Source organism: Aegilops tauschii, chromosome 3, assembly GCF_002575655.3.
Source record: "Aegilops tauschii subsp. strangulata cultivar AL8/78 chromosome 3, Aet v6.0, whole genome shotgun sequence".
Taxonomy (NCBI): domain Eukaryota; kingdom Viridiplantae; phylum Streptophyta; class Magnoliopsida; order Poales; family Poaceae; genus Aegilops; species Aegilops tauschii.
The window spans coordinates 216,288,582-216,313,484 of NC_053037.3; positions in this window are offsets into that span (position 1 = coordinate 216,288,582).

Genomic DNA, 24,903 nt, shown 5'->3' on the forward strand with positions numbered 1-24,903 from the left:
GTGGCATGAAGATCTTTGTGAAGACCAGAGGACTGCAGATCTAGATGAGAACCGGAAGACGAAGGCCCCCGGCAAGACCCTTGCCGGGGACACCCACAAGACCCCGGCAAGACCCTTGCTGGGGACATCTGCTTGGCCACAGCCAGGCCCACACCTACCGAGGAACCACCGCCGTTCCGACACAGCAGTCAGCCCACCAACTAAGCAGGCACCTGCGTGGCGGCGTGCGGCTTCCAGGCCAACTCAGCAAGCACCTGCGTGGTGGCATGCAGATCTTCGTGAAAACTCTGCCACCGCACCAGTTCAGCAGCCAGCCAACTAGCGTGGCGCAGCACACCTCGTCAGCGTGGATGCGCGTCGGAGCGAGGCGAAGTGGCGATAGATGGGACAAGCTTCCTTTCCGTCCCTGATAAAGTGAGAGGGCACGTCGGCAGTGCATTAAATGCGTTTTGTTCTATGATGTCCTGGGCCTGGCCCAATAACGCTTTGCGCTTACATGTGGCACAGGCCCTGGGGCTCCTGTCAATGTACAAAAGTAGGGGCCTTCTGTACCCCTTTACTTGTGTGCGGGCAGTCGCAGCCACACTTGCGGCCGCGCTTGGCATGGCAGAAGAGGAAGCAAAGACACAAGACTACCAGAGCAGCGCCAAGATAGAGGCCCGAAGAGCAAAGGGACAAGGTGGGCTTTTCCTGGCAAGAAGCCTTGCCGGGGTGGCCTGCATAGCCCCGGCAAGAGCCTTGCCGGGGCAACTTGCCCAACACCAGCAAGGCTGCCATCCTCGAGCCCAAAGGTTCCGACACCATCAACAACGTTGGAACCAGGGCTCGGGAGGCGCCTGCATAGGTGGCATGCAGATCTTTGTGAAGACCAGAGGACTGCAGATCTAGATGAGAACCAGAAGACGAAGGCCCCCGACAAGACCCTTGCCGGGGACGCCCACAAGACCCCGGCAAGACCCTTGTCGGGGCCCGGCAAGACCCTTGCCGGGGACATCTGCGGGGCCACAGCTAGGCCCACACCTACGGAGGTTCCACCACCGTTGCGACACAGCAGTCAACCCACCAACTAAGTAGGCACCTGCGTGGCGGCGTGCGGCTTCCAGACCAACTCAGCAAGCACCTACGTGGTGGCATGCAGATCTTCGTGAAGACTCTGCCACCGCACCAGTTCAGCAGCAAGCCAGCTAGCATGGCGCAGCACGCCTCGTCAGCGTGGACGCGCGTCAGAGCGAGGAAAATCGGCGACAGATGGGACAAGCTTCCTTGTTGTCCCCGATAAAGTGAGAGGGCAAGTCGGCAGTGCAATAAATGTGTTTTGTCCTACGGTGACAGAGATAGACTTGTATACAATACATACTTTCCACCTCCTGTGTGCCACTGTGGCGACCCCTTTCGACTATAAAAGGCCCGAGGCGTACTGAGGAAGGATTCAGAATTTTTGGACCCAACACATCTTGTAGCTAGTCCAAGAACACCAGATAAACACACCAAAGCAGGATTAGGGTATTACGCATCGCTTGCGGCCCAAACCTGGATAAAATTCCCCCGCGTTGATCTTCTAAACCCGCTCTTTCCACAGCCCCGCGCCCTGTCAACCGTAGTAGGGATTCCCTATGATCCCATAGGTGTCGTTAACCCGACATCTTTGGCGCGCCAGGTAGGGGGCGCGAGCTGTGAAAATTCGGTTTTGGAGTCAACTCACCGAATCCTTCATCGTGAAGGCTTGAGAGGAGAAGGCGACATCAATCAGCCGCACTCTGGTGCCGTCCGCAGCTGCAACAACCACCCGTGTGGCCACGAAAAGCTAAGTCACGCAAAACTTTGAGCAATTCTTCTTAATATAAGGTTATTCTCCTCGAAAGATCTTGCTCTTTGTACGGAAAACCTGCACGCAACGGGACCCTTCCGCTATTGGCAACGCCCTTGTCCTATTTCGAGTCCGCTCAACAGCTCAAGCGGCCGCGCTAAGAATGGCAAGGTGGCTTGCCCGTCGTTGGCAACGCCCTTGTTCTGTTTCGAGTCCGCTCAAAAGTTCAAGCAGCCGTGCTGAGGGTGGCAAGATGGCTCGCCCGGCAGCAAGTGCCCCCCGGCAGGCTGCTAAGGATTCGTCCTCAAAGCGCCATAGCATGGGTTTACGCGCCGGTAGACCTATCTAGCTAAGCATAGGGTGTGTACATACAAGGAAATATCGAACAGGAAGATAGAATGCATCATTTTAAAAGTACTGTAGAGTTATATTACATCAATAATTGTTGTGGTTCTAACTTAAGATAAAATTGTCTTGGTCATGAACTCGCAGCGGCGATGAGAAATGGGGTACCTAGTCCCGGCGCTAGCCCTACACCCTCTTGACTCCGTCGACGGAGCTGATGATGGGCTCGATACGCTCCTCGAGCGCGTGAGGTCTGCATCCTCCGGCAAGCTCTCCAGCGCGTCGGTGAAGTCGACGCTCGGGTTCCAGAACGCCACCTTGGTGAGCACCTTGGTCAGGGCACCCCGGAAGAGCCTCCGGGACTCATTGGCCAGATAAACTGCTCGGTTGGAGCGGAGCCGCTCCAGGGCTTCGAGGACCCCCTCGAAGAAGGGGATCAGCCTAGCATTGGGGCTCACGTTCGGCTCTTGGGAGTACCTGACATCCAGCAGGCCCATAGTGGCTAGCTGCGCGGTGAGCCTCCCTGCGACGTCGACGAGACGGCTGATCCAGAGACTGACGCTGCCCACATACTCCTTGTGGGCGGTGGCGTCATCACTCCACAGCCGCTTTTCGGTCTCGAGGGCCTTGGTCAGGGTATCCTCCTGGGCCCTGACCTCTAAGAGCGTCCCCTCCAAGCCGTCCCCCTTCAGCTTCAGATCGTTGATGGAGCCATTGGCCTCGGAGAGCAGCTTGGCCTTGTCGGAGACCGTGGCCTGCGCATCCGCCAAAGCACGATTGGCCGTATCCCTCTCCTCTGTCAGCTCCAACACCTTCTTCTTCAGACCGTCCGCTCCAGCTCCAGCTCCTTCACCTTGTTGGCGTGGTCCAGGGCCAGAACATTGAGTGCGTCCTTGTGCTTCTGCTCCAGCTCCTGGGTCCGTTGCACAATGGTCTTCTCAATTTCCTCGTCCTTGCCACGGAACGTGGCAGAAAGCGCCTGCTCCCGGGCGGCGAGGTCTTCCTCCTGGGTGTCCAGTGAAGCCTACAGCTGCAGTCGGGCAGCCTCATCCTTGGCGGCCTATTCCTTCACCGCCTCGAGGGCCTTCTCGATGTCGGCCTGCTTCAGGATGAGCTCTCGCTTGCGCTCCTCCAACTCACCCTGGGCGTCCCTCAGTTCATCCCGGGCCTCACCAAACCAGGTTTGCATCTGAGTGACGTGCTCCTCAAAATCTGCCTCCGCCTTGACCACCGCCGCCATCCTGGATTTCACCTTGTCTTGGCGGGCACAGTCGAGCGCCTGGAGCTTCTGGAAGTTGACGCTCATGGCTCGAAGGAGCTAGTCCTCTTGGGAACCGCTACCGCCAGTGCTTCGTTCATCGACAACCTGGAGTCCGGCGATGGCAAGCGCCTCGTCATCGAACACCTCCCCTTCGGCTGGCGCCCTGGTGCTCGCCGTCCCTGGGAGGTGGACAAACAGGTTGTCGCCCACCTTCAAGTACTTGCCCGGGGTGGGGGCTATAGGGGAGGAAGGTTGGTCGTCAGCCACCTCCTCCCCGGTAGGCCCCTTGCCGGCCTCCTCAGCAGCGGCCTTGCCAGCCTCCCCGGCAGGCCCCTAGGCAGCCTCCTCAGCGGCGGTCTTGGTGGCCTGCTCGGCGGCAATCTTGTCGGCCTCGGCCTCGGCGTCCTTGGCGACCTCCTCGATCACGGTGTCGATACCTTCATGGTCCATCAAGGGAGAGTCTGGAAACCGCAAGGGAAGATGAGGCAAGGCCAAGGCCAAGGCTCAAAACAAAGTAAAAAAGAAAATGTCACATAGCAAAGACAACAAGAAGTAGGAGACAGGCCACTTACCCGTGCCGAGCTGAGAGGAAGTGTTCCCCTCCCCGCCAACATTCTTTGCCGGGATGGAGCCACCGCTGCCCAAGTTCGCCTCCTCCTCCTCCATGCGCGTGGGCTCGTTGGTTGGTGCCCTTGTCGGGGACGCCCCTCTGCGCGGCGTGGTCGATGGGGGTGGCCCTCGGCGGCACCTCCTGCTGCCGCTCTCCTCCTATGAGCCCGGCGAGGTCAGCATCAAGGAATCGCATCCCAATGCCCGTCAATGAGGAATGAGTAATGAACTCACGTTGGGGGCTAAAGCGGGGGCTGCGCTGAGGGCTAGTGTCCGGGCTAATCACCACCAACACCGGCGTGCGTGGGGTGCTCACCGAGGGCTTGCGCCCATCGAAGCCCTGGCCCTCTTTGCCACCCTCTAGGCCAGCGTCTCCGTGTCCCTGAAAGATAAAATCAAGTCAGAGAAGGTGGCACAGGCGGAGGGTCAGAAATGATGGAGGGCAATATACTTATTCGTCCTCCTCCGCCGGCCTCCTCCTCCTCTTTGGGCTAAAGGACCCAAGATCAAAATTAGCCTCCAGGCCACCATCGCCGTCCGAAAGGGGGGGAGGGAACGTGCCCTGCGCCGCTTAGACGGGGAAGAGGCAGCGGCCGCTGGTTTCTTCTTTACCACCGCGGCCCTCGTCTAGCGCACGGACTGCGCCTGGGCCTGCTGCTGCCGCGTGGTCCTGCCGGGCCGGACCGGCTCGCCAGAGTTGGCCCGCCGTAGGACGTGTCTCCTACCCGAGGCCAAGGAGTCATCCGCCTTGGTCTCCTCTTCGGCCGACTCCTCGGCCACGTCTTCAACAGGGGGAGCCCCGGCGTCGACGCCGCTGGCTTCCCCGGCAGACCCCGCCCACTCGGCAAGCTCCTTCTCTTCTGCGGCCGTGTCGGCCTCGTCCTCCACGGTGCCGACGTTGCCGGACTCCCTGGCGAGTTCCGCCTCCTCCGCCCTGGCAGCAATGTATGCTAGCTCTTCCTGGGTAGTGTCATGGACAAGCAGTGGCTCATCGCGGACATACCTCTCCAACAAGGTGTCGAAGAACGCCTGCACCCGCTCTGCTTCTGGCTCGTCCCAGGTTGGGTCCAGGCCATGCGCGTTGAAGTCCGGCATCATGGTGGTGATGTCGGTCTAGCGAGAGTTGTTGCTCAGCGGGAGCACCCCCGCTGGCAACCCAAACAGAGACCCGCCATGCCTGACGGCCCTGCCGGCCTTCGCGGCCTTGCCGGCCTTCTCGGCCTTCTTGGCCTTGCCGGTCCTCTCGACCCAGCCGGCCTTGTCCACCTTGAGCTGGAAGAACCTCTAGCAAAGATGGGCGTGTTGTAGCACCATAAAATTATGCTTCAAGCCAGGGCGGAGCCTCATGATGTCAGCCGCGTTCCGGAAGTCCCAGGCCGGCCTCCCCTTGTTGTGTAGTGGGGCAATCTGACAGCGGATGAAGTCGGCCGCAATCATTTCGAAGGTGAGCCTGGCCGAAGTAAGGTGAGGGATCCTGGTGGTGGCGACCATGAGCTTATTGTCGTTGGCGTCAACATCGCCCCAGTCTTTTCTGCGGACCGGCGGCGCCCGACGGACCCGGCAGAACTCCTGCGGATCTCCCTCCTCATTCCAGCACCACCGGCCCCGCCACTCTTCCCTCCTTTCCTTCTGAGCACCCTTCGGGTACATACCCTTCCCCTGGGTCCGCGAGTTCCAGGTAATGCACCCAGAGATGGTGCCCCCTGGCTGGATGCGAGCGTAGAAGTAGTGGCGGAAGAGCACTGTGCTGGGGAGCACTCCGGCAAAGCCTTCGCAAAGATGGGCGAAGAAGGCCATGCACGCAACGACATTTGGCATAAGGTCCAGAAGATGGAAGCCGAAGGTGTGCATGACATCATTGAAGAAATCAGAAAAAGGGGGACAGAGCCCGCAGGAGAAGTACTCGACGAAGAATGGGTACCGTGTTGGCCCGGCCTCGACGCAGAAGGCAGGGATGATGCGCGTAGCGGGATGCCCCGACGTCTCCCTTCCCCACAGGCGCCTAAACATGTCCTTGAGGGTGAACACGTCGACCATCGAGGGGAAGAGGGCGCGCTGCGTCCGCATCTCCACCAGCTCGCTCTCCGGCACCCCCACGCACGACCCCCACGTCACGCATTCACCACAGGTCATGGGGAAGCGCAACTGGCGAGGGAGTTACTACAGGAAAACCCTGCCATGCGTGCCCGCGCACCGTTCTGGGCATGGCCCAATAATGCTTCGTGCTTACATGTGGCCCAGCCCGGGGGCTCCTGTCGGTGTACAAAAGTAGGGGCCTTCTGTACCCCTTTAACTTGTGCCGGGCAGTTGCAGCCCCACTGGCGGCCGTGCTTGGCAGGGAAGAAGAGGAAGCCAAGACACAAGACTACCAGAGCAGCGCCAAGCCAGAGGCACGAGGAGCAAAGGGACAAGGTGGGCTTTCCCCGGCAAGAAGCCTTGCCCAGGCGGCCTGCATAGCCCCGACAAGAGCCTTGCCAGGGAAACTTGCCCAACACCAGCAAGGATGCCACCCTCGAGCCCAAAGGTTCCGACGCCATCAACAACGTTGGAACCAGGGCTCGGGAGGCGCCTGCATAGGTGGCATGCAGATCTTTGTGAAGACCAGAGGACTGCTCATCTAGATGATAACTAGAAGACGAAGGCCCGCGTGTGAAGAAAGAAGGTGCCAAGAAATCCCGCAGCCGGGAGAAGCAGCACCGGCGCTCCCCGTGCCACCTCGTCAAGACCGCGTGCCGCCTGCAGTGGCGCAGCACGGACCTCGCCAAGACCAAGCTCCACCTCAGAAGCGGGCCCCGGCGACCACGGCCGGCTGCCGCGCCTTCACCCCCGAACTGAGTAGCGTCGCCTGGCCAGGCAAATTCAAGCCAGATCTGCCTCCTCGCTACGACATCACCGCCGACCCCGCGGAGTTCCTGCAGCTCTATGAGCTGAGCATCGAAGCGGCCAACGGCGACGAAAAAGCCATGGCGAACAGGTTTCCCATGGCTCTCAAGGATGGGGCCCGCTCCTGGCTCCTGAACCTGCAGCACGGCTCGTTCTCCTCCTGTGACGAGATGCGCGATCGCTTCGTCGCCTACTTCCAGGGCACTGGAGACCGCCCACCGGCTGCGGGTGATCTACGCCGCATCAAGCAACAACCAGGAGAGACCCTCCAGAAGTACATCCAGTGCTTCAACAACACCTGCCTCAAGATCCCCAAGGCCACGGACGAAGCCATCATCTCCGCATTCTCGGACGGAGTCCGTGACGTCAAGATGAAGGAAGAGCTCACTATCCATGAGGAGCTTTGCACATCTCAGGAGCTGTTCAACCTGGCGACCAAGTGCGCAAGGGTTGAGGAGGGGCGCCTCTCTCTTCTTGAGCTGCCAGCTGCAGGAGCGGGGAGAAGAAGGCCAAGGCCAAGGACGTGAAGTGCAAAGAGGCAGTGGTGCTCGCAGCGGAGCCCGACACCAAGCGAGGCAGAGATCAGCCCGAGTCATCCAAGAACGGCCGACCGTTCTACGCCTTCCACAAGCTGAATACCCACAACACCAGCGACTGCCAAAAGCTCAGAGCCATACGGGAAGGACGCTCCGGTCGACGCCCCGAGCGCAACGACCGGGGCTACGGCCGTGGAGGCGGACGCTGGGATGACCGTGGCCCGCGCCAGGAGTGGCGCGACCGGCCTCGTGAGGACCGCTGGCAGGACCAACCTCGCGAGGGCGCGTGGAGGGACCAGCCTCGTGAGGATCGCCCCCAGGGCAACGTCGGTTTTCCTCCGCTGCCGCCACCAAGGAGGAACGACGACCCCCACGAGGACGAGGGGGCTGGGGCTTCCAGGAGCCGCATGCGATTGCCTACATCTTGGGCGGTGCCCAGGCCCCAGCCTCTCAGCGCATCTTCAAACAGTTCGCTCGCGAGGTGAACGCGGTGCTCCCCAAGCTCGAGGCCACGCGCCCGCTCAGGTGGTCCCAATGTGCCATCACCTTCAACTCGGCAGACCAGCTCAAGTGCGCAGCCACCGTTGGCGCCCTCCCTATGATGTGCTCCCCAGTCATCAGCAATGTGCAAGTCACCAAGACTCTCATCGACGGCGGCGCAGGGCTCAACGTCATGTTCGTCGACTTGTTCGACAACCTCCAAGTACTATATGAGCAGATCCAGCCAACCAAGCCTTTCTCAGGAGTGACCGACGGTTCCACCACACCGATAGGGCAGGTCCGCCTGCCCGTCACCTTCGGGGAGCGCAAGAACTATGGCACCGAGCTCATCGACTTTGACGTCGCGCACATCCGCCTCCCGTACAATGCCATCCTCGGGTATCCAGCCCTGGCCAAGTTCATGGCAGTCACTCATCATGGCTACAACGTTCACAAGATGCCAGGAAGCGGAGGAATCATCACGGTCCCATGTGAAGAGAGGGATGCAGTGTGCTCCCTTGAGCGCGCCTTTCAAGCCACGGCAATCGACGACCCCGACAGCAGAAGTGAAGGCCCTTCGGAGACCATCCCCAAGAAGAAGCTGCCGCGCCGCGCAGGACCTCAGGAGGATGGCGTCGCGGCAGGAGCCTTGTCAGGCTCAGCGCCCGCTCCAGGGGCGCCTCCCTCCATCGCATAGGAAAGCGCGCCCGGCACGCTCCTCAGGCCGGACTCGGGGGCTCTCTTCTGGAGAGCCTCAGACCTTGCCAACCTCATGAGGGAGGCACTTGGGCACCACATGGAAGCGTGCCTCACGGCACACCTACCTCAGGAGAGCACAGGGCAAGGAGTGCCCACCACCCAGGAGTTCATCACCAAGACCACCCAGGAACTGCAAGAAGCAAGGGCCATGCGCGGCCACAGCTGCTCACAAGGCGTAGCTCCCCATCCAGGCAAGGATGCCGGGCTGCGTGTCTACGTCAACGTCCGAGGGATCAACAGGGCCGCATTACTGGAGTGCTTCTGGCCATCGCGTGTGGGCCGCTGCGAGGGCCCACCACATAGCTACGTTCGCATGCCCTTTGGCTTGCCAAGCGTGGCATCGGCCTATCAGCGCAACGTGCGGCAAGTCCTGGCAGCTCAGGAGGCCAGGTTCCACGCCGTCCTGGAGGAGATGGAGACGGTCTTCAGGGAATCTCCTGAACCCCCAGAGCATCCCGAGGCTCAGGGTCCCGGTTGCTCATGAGGAGCCATTCCTTCAACGCGCGGCTTCAGCTGCACCAACTCTACTTCGTCTACAGAACCAGGTGATATCTTCCAAGTTCGCTTAAGCTGGGAGCGCCCCTCGAGCTGCATTATTCCCAGGCCACACGGGTCCGTCCCTGTGGCATGTATCCCTTTTGCTTAAGTCTTTAGCTTACCTTGCTGGGGGCGCCCGTCGGGCTGCATCATCCCTATGCCGCTCGGGCCAGACCCGGTGGCGTGTATCTTCCTGCATTTATCCAAGTTGATCTGCTATCCATGCTTAACCTGCCAACTGCTACCACCTGACTAATCATCGCCTCCCTTGGGGCCTCCACACAGGCACGGCGCTGGTGCATGGGTCCGTCCCTGCCACGTCGACAAATCTGAGCGGTCGAGCTCTGGCTCGCGGCACGCCCCGCGCACGTCACCTCACCAGGCCCTCAGTGCCTTCACCTCATCCAGAGCAACTAGCGGCAGGCTGACAGCTGTAACGGCAAACCATGTTCCTTCTTGTGCCTGATCACAGGGATCTCGAGGGAAGGATAGCAGGCGGCACCGCGAGTCTCTTTTTCTCTCGTGCAATTTGCTTGCACGTTAAAAGGGGGGCTCCTGAGCATCGCGACTCAGGAGCTCTTACTGGCTCTCCAGCCCTCACCCCCTGGCCTTGACGACGGCATCGCGACCTGGCATACTAGCGGCGGCTGAGGTCGCTCGAGGGCCGGGACCTGAGGACGTAAAGCACTAAGGAGAGCATGAGGAGAGGGGAACTTGTATGGGCCGACCTGGCTACGCCGCACGAGTTGGCGCACAGCCCTAGCGTGACATCAGGAATCGCCGCGAAGTCAGCAAGATAAGTTTCGCCCTTAGATCGGCTAAATATCATGGCCTAGTGGTCACTCACGCCATGCCGCAGCCCCGTTGCCGCCAAGTCATTTTCCTTTCTTGCCTTACCATGGCTGCTTGAGCGCTAAGGGAGACCTCCTGAGCATCGCGCCTCAGGGGCTCTTACTGGACCTCGGGCCGCACACCTCCGGGCCTTGACCACAGCACGCGACCTAGCATACCAGCGACGGTTGTAGCCTGCCTGGGGACCGGGACCTGTCAGCGTAGAGCAACAAGCCATCGCGAGGAAAGATAGGAGGGACCAAGACTTAACGGGACATGCACTCACCAAGTTTTCATAACAAGGAAGATAAGCACCAAAGACATTACAGACCCTTACATGCCCCCATGGGGTGATTCATGATCCTTCGCAGGAAACAAAAGCTGATACTAAGGGGAATCCTATCTACACCCTTCCGTGGCAGATGCCATCATCAACAGTGGGCCACGGGAGGCCGGCGGCAACCCCATCCAGATCAGCGGCGGCGACGGCCGGACGCCGCAACCTTGCTCCGAGCGCGGCGAGAGCTTGGGGGCACATAGCTATCGTCGCTCATCTCTGGAGTCTCTTAAAGCTCAGGAGAGCTGCCGGACTCCCAAGGGCTGCTGTTGCTGGAGTAGCCGCGATCGGAGCGCATGACGGTCTGGCGCTCCTCCCCAGGGCAGCACTCCAGGCGGTGGCCCTCGGCATCGAACACCTTGAAGAAGAGCGTGGAGGCGCCGTCGCACTCGAAGTGGATCGCGAGGGCTCCCCTCGCACGACAGACCCGCGCGATCTCGCCCCAGCCGCGGGTCATGAAGATCTTGCCGGTGGGGACCACTTCGATCTCCGCCCCGGTCGCCGGAGCACTTCAGTCAGCGTGCTGCAGCCAGAGCTCGAGAGGCCCCCTCGGCGGCATCACGTCGAAGAAGAACCGTGGGAAGCGGATCTAGGAGCTTGGAGGCATCGGCGCCCACAGCACCAACTCGCGCGAGGAGTCTGCGGCGTGGACCCCAGGGGCAACGGCACGCATCGCCATGACGCGGCGACCCCGGACACTGCGTGGGCAGCGCTGCTCGTCGCTCCGACCTCCCGATCCCTCGGCTCGGGCGTACAAGGGTAGTGGGTACCCCGGAGGAGGCCGCATGCACCAAGGCCTCGTCACCACCTGCATCGCCGCTTCGTCACGGTGATGGATCGACCTCTTCTTCGGTGGAAGTGGTCCTGGATCGTCACGGGGAGCTTTTCCTTTCTCTTTGGCGGAAAACCTTCTAATGGGCGCCATTGTTGTCAGCAGCGGAGCAAGGAGGAAGAAGCAAGCAAGCGAGAAAGAGATGGGCAACGGGGGCTCCGCCCCCCTCCCCATTTATAGCAAGAGAAGGCCAACCGGCGTCTCCCACGATCGCAGGTAATGATGGTTTCCCTTGCATGTCGCAGGGACTTGTCAAGTCGTGCAGTTGCTGAGGCAGCGTGGGGAAGCGGAGACGCCCACGTCCAATCAACCGCCACGCGTCAACCGAGGCCACATGCTTTTGGGGCCCGCGGTGCTACGAACTTGACCCTTGGCTTCGCCGCGAAGCCAAGCCCGAGCGCACCTTGGGCCCCGGGGCTACTGTCGGTGTTCTGGGAACGGGGGTCCCCGGACTTGCCTGCCTGCGGCCCACAGCATGGCCAAGTAGCAGGCCATACGGCCCATCTTCGCCAACAAGGCACCCAAGACCCTCGCGAGGGTCCAAGCCTCGCGAGGCGGACGACGCAAGACCTCCTCTGGAGTGGCCTAGCCAGGCAGGCTCACGAGGAGCGGAGATATCAAGGCGAGGCAAACCTCACGAGGCTTTCGTGACGTGAGCCATGACGAATGGTACTAGGCGGGTGCCAGGTGGGCGCCAGTGCACGCAGCATCCCTATTTCCTCTTTGGTGCTAAGGAGGCCAGCGCAGGCGAAGAGTACCGAGGCACCAGGCAAAGGTTGCCATATTGGTGCAACAAGACAAGACCAGGAGGACGGCAAGGCGGAGGTCATCATGGAGCCCAAGACGGCGTCACCCCAGGGCTTTTCGTAGGCGAAGACCGCTTTTGTCAGGATAGCTTGTACTAGCTGTCCCCCTTCAAATTTGCCCGCCGTTGTTGGCTCCCTTCCCGCTCGATATTTGGGAAGAGGACCAGGGCCTCTATAAATAGGACTAGCCACCACAGTAGGAGGGGAGGGATCCCGAACTAGTTCAGATCATCCTCTACTGCACATCATCCTGGTCTTGGTCTTGTTGCACCAATATGGCAACCTTTGCCTGATGCCTTGGTACTCTTCGCCTGCGCTGGCCTCCTTAGCACCAAAGAAGAAACAATGACGTTGTGCGCGCTGGCGCCCGCCTGGTGCCGTTTGTCATGCCTCACGTCACGAGAGCCTCGTGAGGTTTGCCCTGCCTTGATATCTCCGCTCCTCGTGAGCCTGCCTGGCTAGGCTACTCCAGAGGAGGTCTTGCATCGTCCGCCTCACGAGGCTTGGACCCTCGCGAGGGTCTTGGATGCCTTGTTGATGAAGATGGGCCGTACGACCTGCTAGCTTGGCCACGCTGTGGGCCGCAGGCAGGCAAGTCTGGGGACCCCCATTCCCAGAACGCCGACAATGATAAAGTAACAACATGAATACTTCATAAATTATAGATACGTTGGAGACGTATCAGCATCCCCAAGCTTAATTCCTACTCGTCCTCGAGTAGGTAAACGATAAAAGAAATAATTTATGAAGTGTGAATGCTAGCAAAGTGCAGAAGTTTGATCAATGACAATTTCAATCACTTTTCCTAGCACCATAATAGCAATTCTTTCTTATAAAACTTCTCATGTTATAGTAGCAACCAACTCACATGTTAAGGTTCAAACAATGAACTCTCTTGAAACTCAACAACCTATGTTCTTAGTCACCAAGCAATTGCAATTCAACTTATTCAACCGAGTTTAAGTAAGAGCTCCACATACTCAACTATCATATAGTCTTCTATGATTGCTAACACTCACCGCATGATGCTTGCCAAAGGAGAAAAATAAAAAGGAATAGAGAGAATAACTTTGACCCTTTGCATAAAAGTAAATACGGAAAAGTAAAAGATAGGCCCTTTGGAGTGGGAAGGAGGGATTTGTAGAGGTGCCAGAGCTCAAAGCGAAAATTAAGAGATAAAAAATATTTTGAGAGGCATACTTTTCCCACCAACGAAAACGACTTAGAGCTCCCAACACTTTCCATGCTAGTTATATCATAGGCGGTTCCCAAAAGGGAAATAAAGTTTATTCCTTTTTCCACCATACTTTCACTTTCCATCGCTAGCCGTATCGTGCCCTCCATACCAACACTTTCCAGGGAATTTATTATTTGACAACATAAAGTAAATTCATTTTTCATTTCGGGACTGGGCATCCATAATACCTTTGCCTTACTCTCGTGCAATGACAAGTGAAAAAACACTCACAATGAGAATAACACATCTAGCATGGAAAATATTGGCCACCTCTCACCGCCTCTCGAGCGGTACGAGCACACAAAAGAGAAATTTATTTTTTAAATTTAGAGATGGCACATACAAATTTGCTTAGAACGGCACGGAAATACCGCATATAGGTAGGTATGGTGGACTCTTGAAAATAAGATTTGGGTTTAAGGGTTGTTGGATGCACAAGTAGTATCTCTACTTGGTGCTGAATTTTTGGCTAGCAAAGATGGGGAGCAACACTACAAAAAAAGACACATCCGTGACATTTTGGGTCAAACGAAATTTTTTTCTGTCATACTTATGACACTTCTATGACGATAATTGTGACAAAACCCGGTATCATTATAGATGTGGTGGGCTCCTACTTCTATGACAAAAAATCATGATAGAAAATGGGCTTTTCATGCTGGGCGGGCAGGAGACGCAGCTGCATGACATTCTTTGGGCCGTCCATGACGGAAAAAGCCATGGTAGAAGCGAGGGCGAGGAAAATATCGGGGTGTGCCCGGTTATGGTGGGTGGTTGGGGCCGAGCGATGCGCGTTTCTCTCGTACACGCATGTGCGTGGGTGTGAGGCGCTGGGCTCTAACTGAACCCGAGCGATTGCACTGCAGGCTACGCGTTACTGCACCCGAGCGATCGATCGATGGCTGTTAACTGAAACCGATCGAGCGATTCCTTCGCTACTGCTGCTAACTGAACCCAATCGATGCTGCCTCTGGATGAACAGTTCCTAGTGCGGGTGGATGAACAGGACCCCGTGGTGTTGCCTCTGGATGAACAGGACCCCGATCGATCGAGCCGGTTGGGGCTGGATGAACAGGACCCCGTGGAGGGCTGGATGAACAGGACCACCCCATGGAGGGCTGGATGAATAGTAGATGGTGGAGGCCTGGATGAACAGTAGCTCGTGGAGGGGTGGTTGAACAGGAGCCCGTGGAGAGGGCTGGTTGAACAGTAGCCGGTGGAGTAGCGCGCGGTGGAGGCTGGATGAACAGGAGCCCGTGGATGAACAGTCGCAGGTGGAGGCTGGAGGAGGTCGACGGTGGATGAACAGTAGCCCGTGGAGGCTTGAGGGGGTCGACGGTGGAGATGAACAGTATCCCGTGGAGTCCCGTTTTGCGGTACGCCACACCCCTCCCGATGAACAGGACCCCCGTTTCGACCGTAGCGCTCCAACACAAGTCCGTTTCCGTTTTGCAGTACGCCACACCCCTCCCGATCAACAGGACCCCGTTTCGACCGTAGGAGGTCCATTTCCTCTGTTTTGCGGTACTCCAGACCCCTCCCGAAATGTCGAGCCAGATTTAAAGTACTTTGAAGATATATTTAAATTAGGTTAATGCCTAGTGAAATAGGAATCTGAGAATGTGAAAAAATTCTGAAATTATAAAGTAATTGCCAATTTGTCATCTGTTTTTATATTTACAACCCATTTCATATTACTTTCACGATTTGTAGGCGTCTTGAAAGAGTTGCAGCCCATTAGGGCGTAGAAAAATAAATAGGCCTGGATTGGGTATTCTTCAGAACAAATAATCTGGGCTCATTTTCACAAAGAAAAAATAGCTGGGCTGGTCAGATGGTGAACATAAAATATAAACCTGTGCCTGACGGGCAAGAGCCTAGTTCAAACCCTGCTCCGTCTCAACAATAACAAAAAAATACTGCTCGAGCAGCTACGTCCCAGGTGTCAGCCGATCTTGTGTTGTTCCCTTGTCTATTGACTGTATACGCTCACAAAGTCGTGGGTCCCAGATGTCAGGAAAACACTAGGAGGAAGCATTTTATTTTTCCATACGCTGACATGGTGGGCCCCTAATGCCATCCTCTCCACGTACTTCTGCCGATTCCTGTTGTTTGTTGACCATGTTGACAACGCGAGAGGGCGGTGCCACGGCGTGCGCACCAGAGCGCGCGGAGGACGACGGCGAGGCCTCGGACGTCGGCGTTAACGATTTAGGAGAAGGTAGGGTGGCGATGCGTGCGCTGAGGCGCAGCCAGCCGTGGGAGGAGGAAGCAGGCGGCCCCGCCGGTGCTGGTTTGGTTTTGGCGGCTGGAGGAAGGCAGGACTGAAGAAACACGACAGACTGTAAAAGCAGCAAGAGTACTTAACAAGCTTAACTGAAACCAGCAGGGGTACTTAACAACCATAGCTGAAAGCAGTATGAGTACTTATACAGGTTCAACCGTATAAAGCACGCCTCGAACAGTGCTACTTTGCCTACAGTTAACCAACGGTGAGGCCGCCGAGCCCCAGGACAAGGCCCAGGCGCCACCCCGCGCATCCACAACCTTCTGAAAGCGGCTTCATCTCGCAATGTGGTCAATAAACAGGATATTTGCTTTAGAGCCATGGAAAAGCAGGAACATAATCTTCTGTCCTATTCTCCAAGATGGACGGGCCTTCATTATTTGAGACCACCCATGAATAAGTATCTTTTCACCTCCAAGGGGAATGGAGCAGGTTGACATAAACATCATGTTGTGACCAAGCGCAAGTCTGACCAGACCATGGTCAGGCATCTGTATAGGAACAATATAACTGGGCAGTTTCTGTTTCAAGAAGATCACAGCTGTAAAACTGTGTATAAGCAATAGTTTATGAACAACATATATAACAGAAAACAGCTCGTACCATAAGTTTCTCGACACAGTTGGACCTGTTCAACGAGTGCAGCAGTGGCACACATATCCCACGTGGCCTTCCACCATTGAAACTCCCCACAAGGACCTCAAGACGATCAATAAAGTGTAGGAACTTGTGGATGTCATCCCAGTCAACTTCAGTGCCATCAGTAACAGCCGAGTTGTTACAGAATAACAAACGAGCAGCCTACTTAACTCTGAAAAAACCTACACGTGCCACCAATTATAAGAAAATATTAGTTAGAAGTAGCATCTCCGTGAGAGATTCGTTGCTACTTCTAAAGTTAAATTGTGATTAGTTAGACATAATAGGTGGATTAAGAAGTAATCGAGGCAACAAGCAAGAACCAGATACAAAACTAACATGGATGAACAATTGGAACGACGTCAGGGTGGAAGATCGCAGTGAAGATGAGACCAGGTTCTGCTATTTCCATCAACATTCGTGTGCCAACTTTCAGCCCGTAACACTTGAGAAAGTTTATCCAAGTTCGGCCGTAAAAAAGCATAAATCTTCTTGGTTCATGAACCCAACTTGGAACTTATATCCATGGTTTGTCTTCACTGTGACCATTAAACTGGTGTATTCAGTTATGGCAACGCCGAGCATCTTGAGTACATGTGTTCTGGCAGAGCAAATAATGCACTGCAGGAAAAATAATATGAGAACACAATGTATTCCCTATCCAAATCTAGAAATAACTTCCTCCTTCACGTCAGTGCTGACCATCGTACTGGTAGTACCTTTTATCCAAATATAGCAATCCAAATTTCCAAATTAGCCGGCAGCATGTTCAAAAAAACTCCACCCTCCCGAATAGAAAAGAGGATTCTAGGAACATACTATGCGCGTTTTAAAATCCTGTGTTAGGATGAGAAGGAACAAGTGTGCCGTCTCGCCGAGGGCGCAGAAACCTGTAGGGTCCTCGCGCTTTGGGCACTGCAAATGAAACACACTAGATTCGGTAGGAAGAAAAATGCATCAACGGCGGCGGCTGCCATCCTAGGATTACCCGTGACCAAGGGACTTGGATTTGTCGGGGATGGATGAAGAATTCGTACCTGGTTCTCCATGAGAAAACCTATGCAATCGCCGAGAGGGGGTTTTCTCTAAACAAGTAGACGAGGGAGAAGGGGATTCAGGCCCAGTGAAATATTGCCGCTTCGTCCGTCCAGCTTACTGCTAAAGCTGGAAAGGGGGGGGCATTTGTGATTTGACGGCTCATTGGGCATTACTGCGGCGGTGTGTCTACCGTGCAGTTGTGCACTCTAATTTGTGCATATGGCACGTGGACCCCGTTGCCGGATGCGCCACATATCAGTGAAAGGAAGTAGAAAGACATGAGTAACTAGTTACACATAAATATATTTTTGACAGAGAGATACTCCCTTTGTAAAGAAATATACAAATCTTTTATATCACAACTTTATACATAAGAAAAATCAAGGGGAATATATATATAACATATATAATTATAAAAAACAGAGGTGTTTTTAACATAGTATAGACGAGTTGGGGATGATGGTGTGCCTGCCATCCTACAATATAGGCCGTCCGATTTATATCTGACGGATAGGAAGGAAACTATGGCAATTTTGCATAAAGGTACCCACACACCTCTCCACATTTGCAAATAAGGCCTTCCCTCGTTCATCCTTTTCTCCCACAAGATAAAATACTCATAAAAATGGATCTTGATGTTACGTGCAACGCACGGGCATTATGGGGGTTCAGCTAAGAATATAATACTCAGACAGGCTCACTGTTCTGGACTTTGGGCCGCAGGCCTACCCTGCATGTTTGGGGGCCCATGTGTTCTACCTCAACGCTTTTCATATTGCAAGCGATCGGTACGGCGCTGGTTTTAGATGGTGTCGCAAGGCGAATACACAAAATTGAATAAAGCACGGCAGTTGTTGGAATGAAATCGAACGACAATTTCTAACCAGCAATGAGAGTTGCAATTCTATCAACGATATACCATGTGATAAATAATACTGTCATATTACTTATACACACATGACACTTGTTTCACCATGCCAGATTATTACATCAAAATCTCTCGGAGGATAGATCAGTTCGGCAGTTGTGTGCTGCTACTGAAGAATTTCATAGTTGATTTGGACCAGCTCTCCTTGCCGAGAAAGTTCGATTTTGAGATCATCCCCTACCGCAAGATATAATTTAGATTTGAACCTTGACCATCCTTTAACATCAATCATCATGCAACCATCCTTTGTACTTACGGTATATTGAGCAGGTTCATTCACACCAAGGCTCCGCATGGTAAGAGAAACTTGGCCGCTGTCGCCCGTATTGTTGAACGACTCCCTCGTTGCTCTAGGAATTCTCTGTTTGCAAACAAGAAGACATACCCAAACAGTTAGATCAACACAGTGAATCATGCGAAACAACATGGAAAGAAAAAAGAACGAAACACTTGGGCGGCCAATGCTTACCAAGAAGGTGGACATGTCGGTTTTTGTAAGGACTTTGGTATATGAAGTGCGAACTGCAGCCCATGCTGCTGCCGGAGATGGTGCTCCTTGTAGAGCTAGTGCCGGTGTCGATGCCTGATCCTCCGGTAGATTAGCCTGATCCGCTGACGCGGTTGGTGCCCAATCCTCAGCTAGATCAGACTGAGCTGCTGCCACTGTCAGTGCTAGAGCAACTGCCGGTGCTCGATCCGTTGCTGAAGGTGGTACCGATGGGCGAGACAGCGGCGATCGTGTCTGGTCCGCTATGATCTGCTTTCTAACTTGACTAGGCTTCGTGACCGTGATCCAGTTTTTTTCTTCATTTCTTTTAAATGCGAGAAGGACTAATTGTGGCATTTTTGTTAAACCAAACTGCAATTCATCATAGGGATTCAGCTTGTACTCAGACAACAGACTGGTCCAATTTTTTTCCTGTAATATAAGTGATGGACAGTGCCATCGTTGCTGACACGACATAAGAAGTGAAACCGGCAAAAATAGCCATCGTAGAGCAAACCAAATGGTTTATTCTGTGATGATTGTCACATGGCAAAACCTGCATCATAAAATTGCAGGAAAAGAAAGAAAACATGACATTAAATCAATAAGATTTAGACAGTAAATCAATAAGATTTACTTGATGTGACACGAGTGAATCCTTACCAGGAAATCACTATGTTGAAGTACTAAACAGAAGATTGATCATCCAACTACGGGTGGCATGCAGGGGCCCCGCCTACTCCCACAAGCAGGACCGTCCAAAGGTCGTGACAAATCGTATGGACCGAACATCCATGGGACTGGAAATCCTGGTGGGTGCGATAAACCCTGCAATGCATACAGATATTGGAGTGTAACCATAATTGATAAACCGTGCTCACAAAAAAGATGATCTGGATACTTCAAAATATACAGACTGAATTGAGTGGACACACATTAACATAGACCGTTCTCAGGACTGACCACACACCAAAAGCGGCAGTACTAATAAACAATACAGGATTCACAAACACAAATCAAGTACTGAACAATAGTACTTACTACGGACAAGCAAAGTTGCACTAATTAAACTCTGCAGACTATTTCTTGCCACCGACCTACGGGATGAACCCCGCATAACTGACTAGGCCATGGACTTCGTGAGAGATGTCTACATGCACTATCACCATCTCGTCAACCTTGGAGAACCTAACAGAGTGGTCTTTCCACTCATAAACATGATGATGAAGACATGCCGCATTAGATTTGTTGGGAAGCTTGACAAGAACCACACCCTTCTTAATCGAAGGCACAACCAGGAAATTGTTGTGGTCAAGTACAGCCTCGAGAACACGCCTGACAACAATGCTACAGGAAAACACTAGTCCAGGACACGTGGCGACACAGACACAGCAGCTGGATAGTTTAGCAGTAGAACTCATCCTCAGGTCTTCCAGTTCACACGGCATGACTTTGAGAACGTCATCTCCATCGCGGACCTGGTTCTAATTCAAACAAAACCATATTTTATTACTACCTCCATTCAGAAATATAAGATGATTTTCGATATTATACTCCATATATGACTACATATATGCATAGAAATGAGTGAACAAAGACACTAGAACATGTCTTCAAAGGCATGAGAGCAGAGGGATTACTTGCAATATCCATAACACAAGTTACTGAGGCAAATATACCCTCTTCAAAGGTAGCATTAATGTTCATAAAGTACTTCCTCTGTCCCAAAATTCTTGTCTTAGATTTGTCTACATACGGATGTATCAAGTCACATTTTAGTATTAGATACATCCGTATCTAGACAAATCTAAGACAAGAAATTTGGGACAGAGGGAGTAGTTGAAAGTAATCTATAAGAAATCAGTGTCAACCTATCGCATGTTTTGGTCAAAAGAGGAATTTAGAACCGTCATTTGGCACAAAAAATCACATGCAAGATCACCTAGAAAGTTGTACTACTAGTACTAGTACTGCGTGTTAGATGAAAAAACACGATCAAGATCGAGAAAAAGGTCGTCAAGAAGAGATATTACCTGGACTTGCTTAATGAGGGATCCCGGAGAGGGGGGTTGGACACGGCGATGGCTTTGAGCTTGTCTGCGGTAGTCTCGGCGGGGTGCTTGCGCTTCTTCATACCATGAGCCTCGACGGTTTTGGCCAGAGCCATAGACATCACTTCGGCCGGTGCTCCAACGTCCGTCAAGAAACTGTCAAATAGAAAAGAAACCATAATCACAAACCCAAAAGAAGAACAGAGAGGGAGTTATAGGATCAGTCTCGGGGTTGCAAGAACGGGCCTTGGCCAGAATCAACACCATTGATGCGCTCACCTTTCCTTCTTTGGGAGAGAAGACCAATGGCAAAAGCAGGTCGGGGTTTTCTTAAAGAAATGAGGAACAAGATGAGGGAGAAGCCAGTTGGGTAGAGAGGAAGCTGAGAGAGAAGAGTGAAATGATGGTTGCTTCGTCCGTCCAACTTACTGCTGGAAAGGAGGGGGTTTTGTGATTTGACGGCTCATTGGGCATTACTGCGGCGCTTCGATCGAGGTAGTCTACTGTCACTCTACTACGAAGTAATTTAGTGCATGGCTGGTGGACCCCGATGCTGGCTGTCCCACACGTCGGCGAAAGTGAGTAATTTAGTGCATGGCTAGAGGAGGATCCGCACGGTAGAGCGTGTCCACTGTTTTTCTGAAGAAAAAAATGATTACAGCAAGCGTTTCCACTCTTACGATGGAGGAGTGCGAAACACGGCAGCCACTTGAACATACACAGTGCTCCTACTACTAGGCATGTGCAGTGTTTCATACGTCAGTATTACATAATCTTGTTGCTAGTGTAGTAAGATATGACGACAACAAATGATGTTGTGCGCATGTCAACTATATGAACAGTAATGTAGTAACATAGTACCGCTTTTTCGACTATCCGGTCGAGAATGAATGGTGAGATCAATGTTAACAGAACTAGGTCTACAGCGCACGGAGAGTACGGTGCTACAGTACTCCATGAAACATGAATCATATGAAGCACCAATAGTGTTAGGCAGGGTGTATGGGATAGGAGCAAAAGTTCCCTTCTAGACCCACTTTTGGGTGATTGGCAGAGTGCATGAAGGGTGCATGAGTCCACACTAGTAGGTTAACACAAATACACGAAGAGGAAACAACTATATTGAGATGAGAATGCAACCAAACACACCCACACGCTTTGTGCTACAGTGACTGATCTGCACCGTCTGAGTTTGATCCAACGGTCATGTTGGGCCGAGACATGGACATGCCCATGCAGATGGCGCCTAAACACCACCGAAGTCCCTCACTTCTCGAGGCGCACGACGTTGGTGATGCAGGGGGCGAAACGGCTGAAAGGCAATGCAATCTACGGGAAGGCGGAGGGAGCCAGCCGAGGAGTGGGGAATCTTTTGGTTTTCACCATGGTAAAACACCAGTCGACGACTTCTCACATCAGGGAGCAGTGGGTTTTACAGGCGGAGTCATCGTGACTAATTGCTGCCGCGCCTGCTCCCGTCAATCAAAAAATTAAAAATCCTGCCACGCCTGCTCCCGTCAATAAAAAAAAATTAAAAATCATGCCACACCCAAACACCAGAGCAACGCCGCGGTGGATATTTAAATTTACCTGCCGGCAAGTAGATAAAAAGGGGTGAAAAAACATATGTGGCGGCGGCCTAGCTAATTGGTCGAACTAGCCCAACTAGCTAGCCACCGTGCTTCACTGATGTACTCGGCAGGAAAGGTGGTCTTTCGTGATTTGACGACTCATTTACTTGCTTCGGCGAAAACGCGTGGTAGGGCGTCCCACGTTAGGAAGAATATATGCGTGCACCGCCCGGGAGGACCCCGAAACCGCGCGGTAGGGTGTGCCATGTCTCGGCACGGAGGAAAAATATGCGTGTAAAAATATACTGTATCAGACGTAGTACCTATGGTACAACCTCGGGACCCAGCCAGTCGGTCGAAAACACCGCACTAGCCACACAACTTCATCATGCTAACGTGGCACGGAGGATAGGTGTGGTTAGCTCCGTCTCGACCAGCCACAACGTCTCTTGTTCTAGGCGATTCTTCTATTTTCCAAGCTTTTTTAGATGTAATAACACCACGGCAAGCTAGCGCCGCTCTTCGTGTGTGCCCGTGCAAAGGTTAGACGATGGAGAGAAGAGAGAGATCGCAGACTTGGGACCCACCAGTAAGTGAGTCAACGGTCCTGCACGTGTTGATGAGGCACTCCCTCTACTCTACTCTACGTAATACTGTATAAAATCAATTTATGGGACAAAGCCAACAACCATTGTTGTTTTAGGCTATCGACTTACGCTTTGTAGTCCAGGTTGCCAGTTTGAATCTCGTCTTTCTGATTTGTTAGTTTTAGGTCCAAATTTGATTAACGACAAGTGGGACCCCCGTGTGTTGTTCCGATATTTCAGTGTAGGACGGTTTTTTTGAACAAACACTTTGCGCGGTTAGACAAGTAACGGCATGAGTTACACGTATTTTGCAAGTTTACGAACAAAAATGATAGCGGCATAGAATATCACATCCACCCCGCAGCTTAGATGCTATGGTGATACGAGTTTTTACACCATTGGAAGTGAGATCCAATGGCTTGGAAGTAGTCTTCGTAATTATGCACAATTTCCAAACTCTCCAAAGGTTTTTTGCAAATAAAACATTCAGGCCTCGTGTGTGCCGCTGCATCTTGGATCCAACGGTTCCCCGTTGCTCATATTAGGTGCTCCCCGTAGCTTAATTACCCGCTACGGTGATATGAGCATCTAGGTCGTATGATCAGTGATCAGATGGCACATGCGTAGTACTTGTACTTTCTGCGCAATTCCCAAACTCTCTCAGCCGTATATTGCAAAAACATTCAAACCTCCTACTATGGGCCATTAGATCTCTGTGAACTCGTATCACCATAGAATCTACGGTGCGCGAGCACCTCATCTTCTCCCGTGCGAGAAAACATAAGGTGCTCTCGCAGCTTGGATCCTACGGTGATACGGGCTTCGAGGTCATTTGATCTGAGATCCAATGGCATCTGAGCAGTCTTTGTGCTTGTAAGCAGTGGCCGAACTCTTTGGGGGATTTTCTGCAAAAAACAATTCGAACCACCGAGGAGGTGTTGGGTCACAAATCCAACGGCTCCGAAGAGCTTGTATCACCAAAGCATCTAAGGTGTGGTAGCACACGATATTCTTACATACAGGAGAATATGATGTCCTCCTTCATGTTAGATGCTATAGTGATACGAGCTTCGAGGTCGTTGGATATGGGATCCAAGGGCATCTGAGTTGTTTTTGTACAAATTGTGTGCAATTCGCAAACTCATCAAGGTTCCTGTAAAAAAATTAAGACATCATGTGAGCTGCTATATCTCAGATCTACAAGCTCCAAGCAACTTGTATCGGCATATAGCATCTAAGGTATGGGGGCACATGATATTCTCCCGGGGAGGAGGGGTGGGGGGTGGACCAATCGGTGGTTGGGAGGGTGGGGACAAATATAATCTAAACAACCCTAAACAAAGCTTCACAATTTTATCTAAGGTCGAGGGGTTGACCACCAACAATCATAGCTCTGCCTAATTAAACACAACATTTGCATGTACTATTGTACTAGACTTAATATTCATGTTTCAGTTTCATGTTCATTTTAAATATTGAATTGAGGACCATGCATGTCTTACATTTTACTCCCTTCGTTCCTAAATATTAGTCTTTTTAGATATTTCAAATGGACTGGCACGTACGGATGTATATAGACATATTTTAGAGTGTAGATTCACTCATTTTGCTCCGTATGTAGTCACTTGTTGAAACCTCTAAAAGACTAATATTTAGGAACAGAAGGAGTATTTTTGAATTCGTGTCATACATGCATGGTTTGGAAAAATAGATGCACTATACTTATTGGATTGTTGTTGTGTTCGTGTGTGGGTGTCTGTGTGTGTGTGTGTGTGGTCATATGCTTGTTACATACAAAGTTTTCTTACCTCCATATTGTTCATCTTTTAAATTTGAATTTGCATTGAAAAACTTACTAGGGATACCATGAAATGTGAAATCCACGTTGAGATCACTATATCACAAACTCACTCTAATTCAACAACTCGTCATAAATCAATTACCACGTTGAGATTGGTCTTTGCAAGGAAAATACAGGCATTGTAATACACATAGACTCGTTTGGCAATTTAAAAGGTTCCTTTCGTATTCTCGAATGGTAGGACCCAGCAGCTT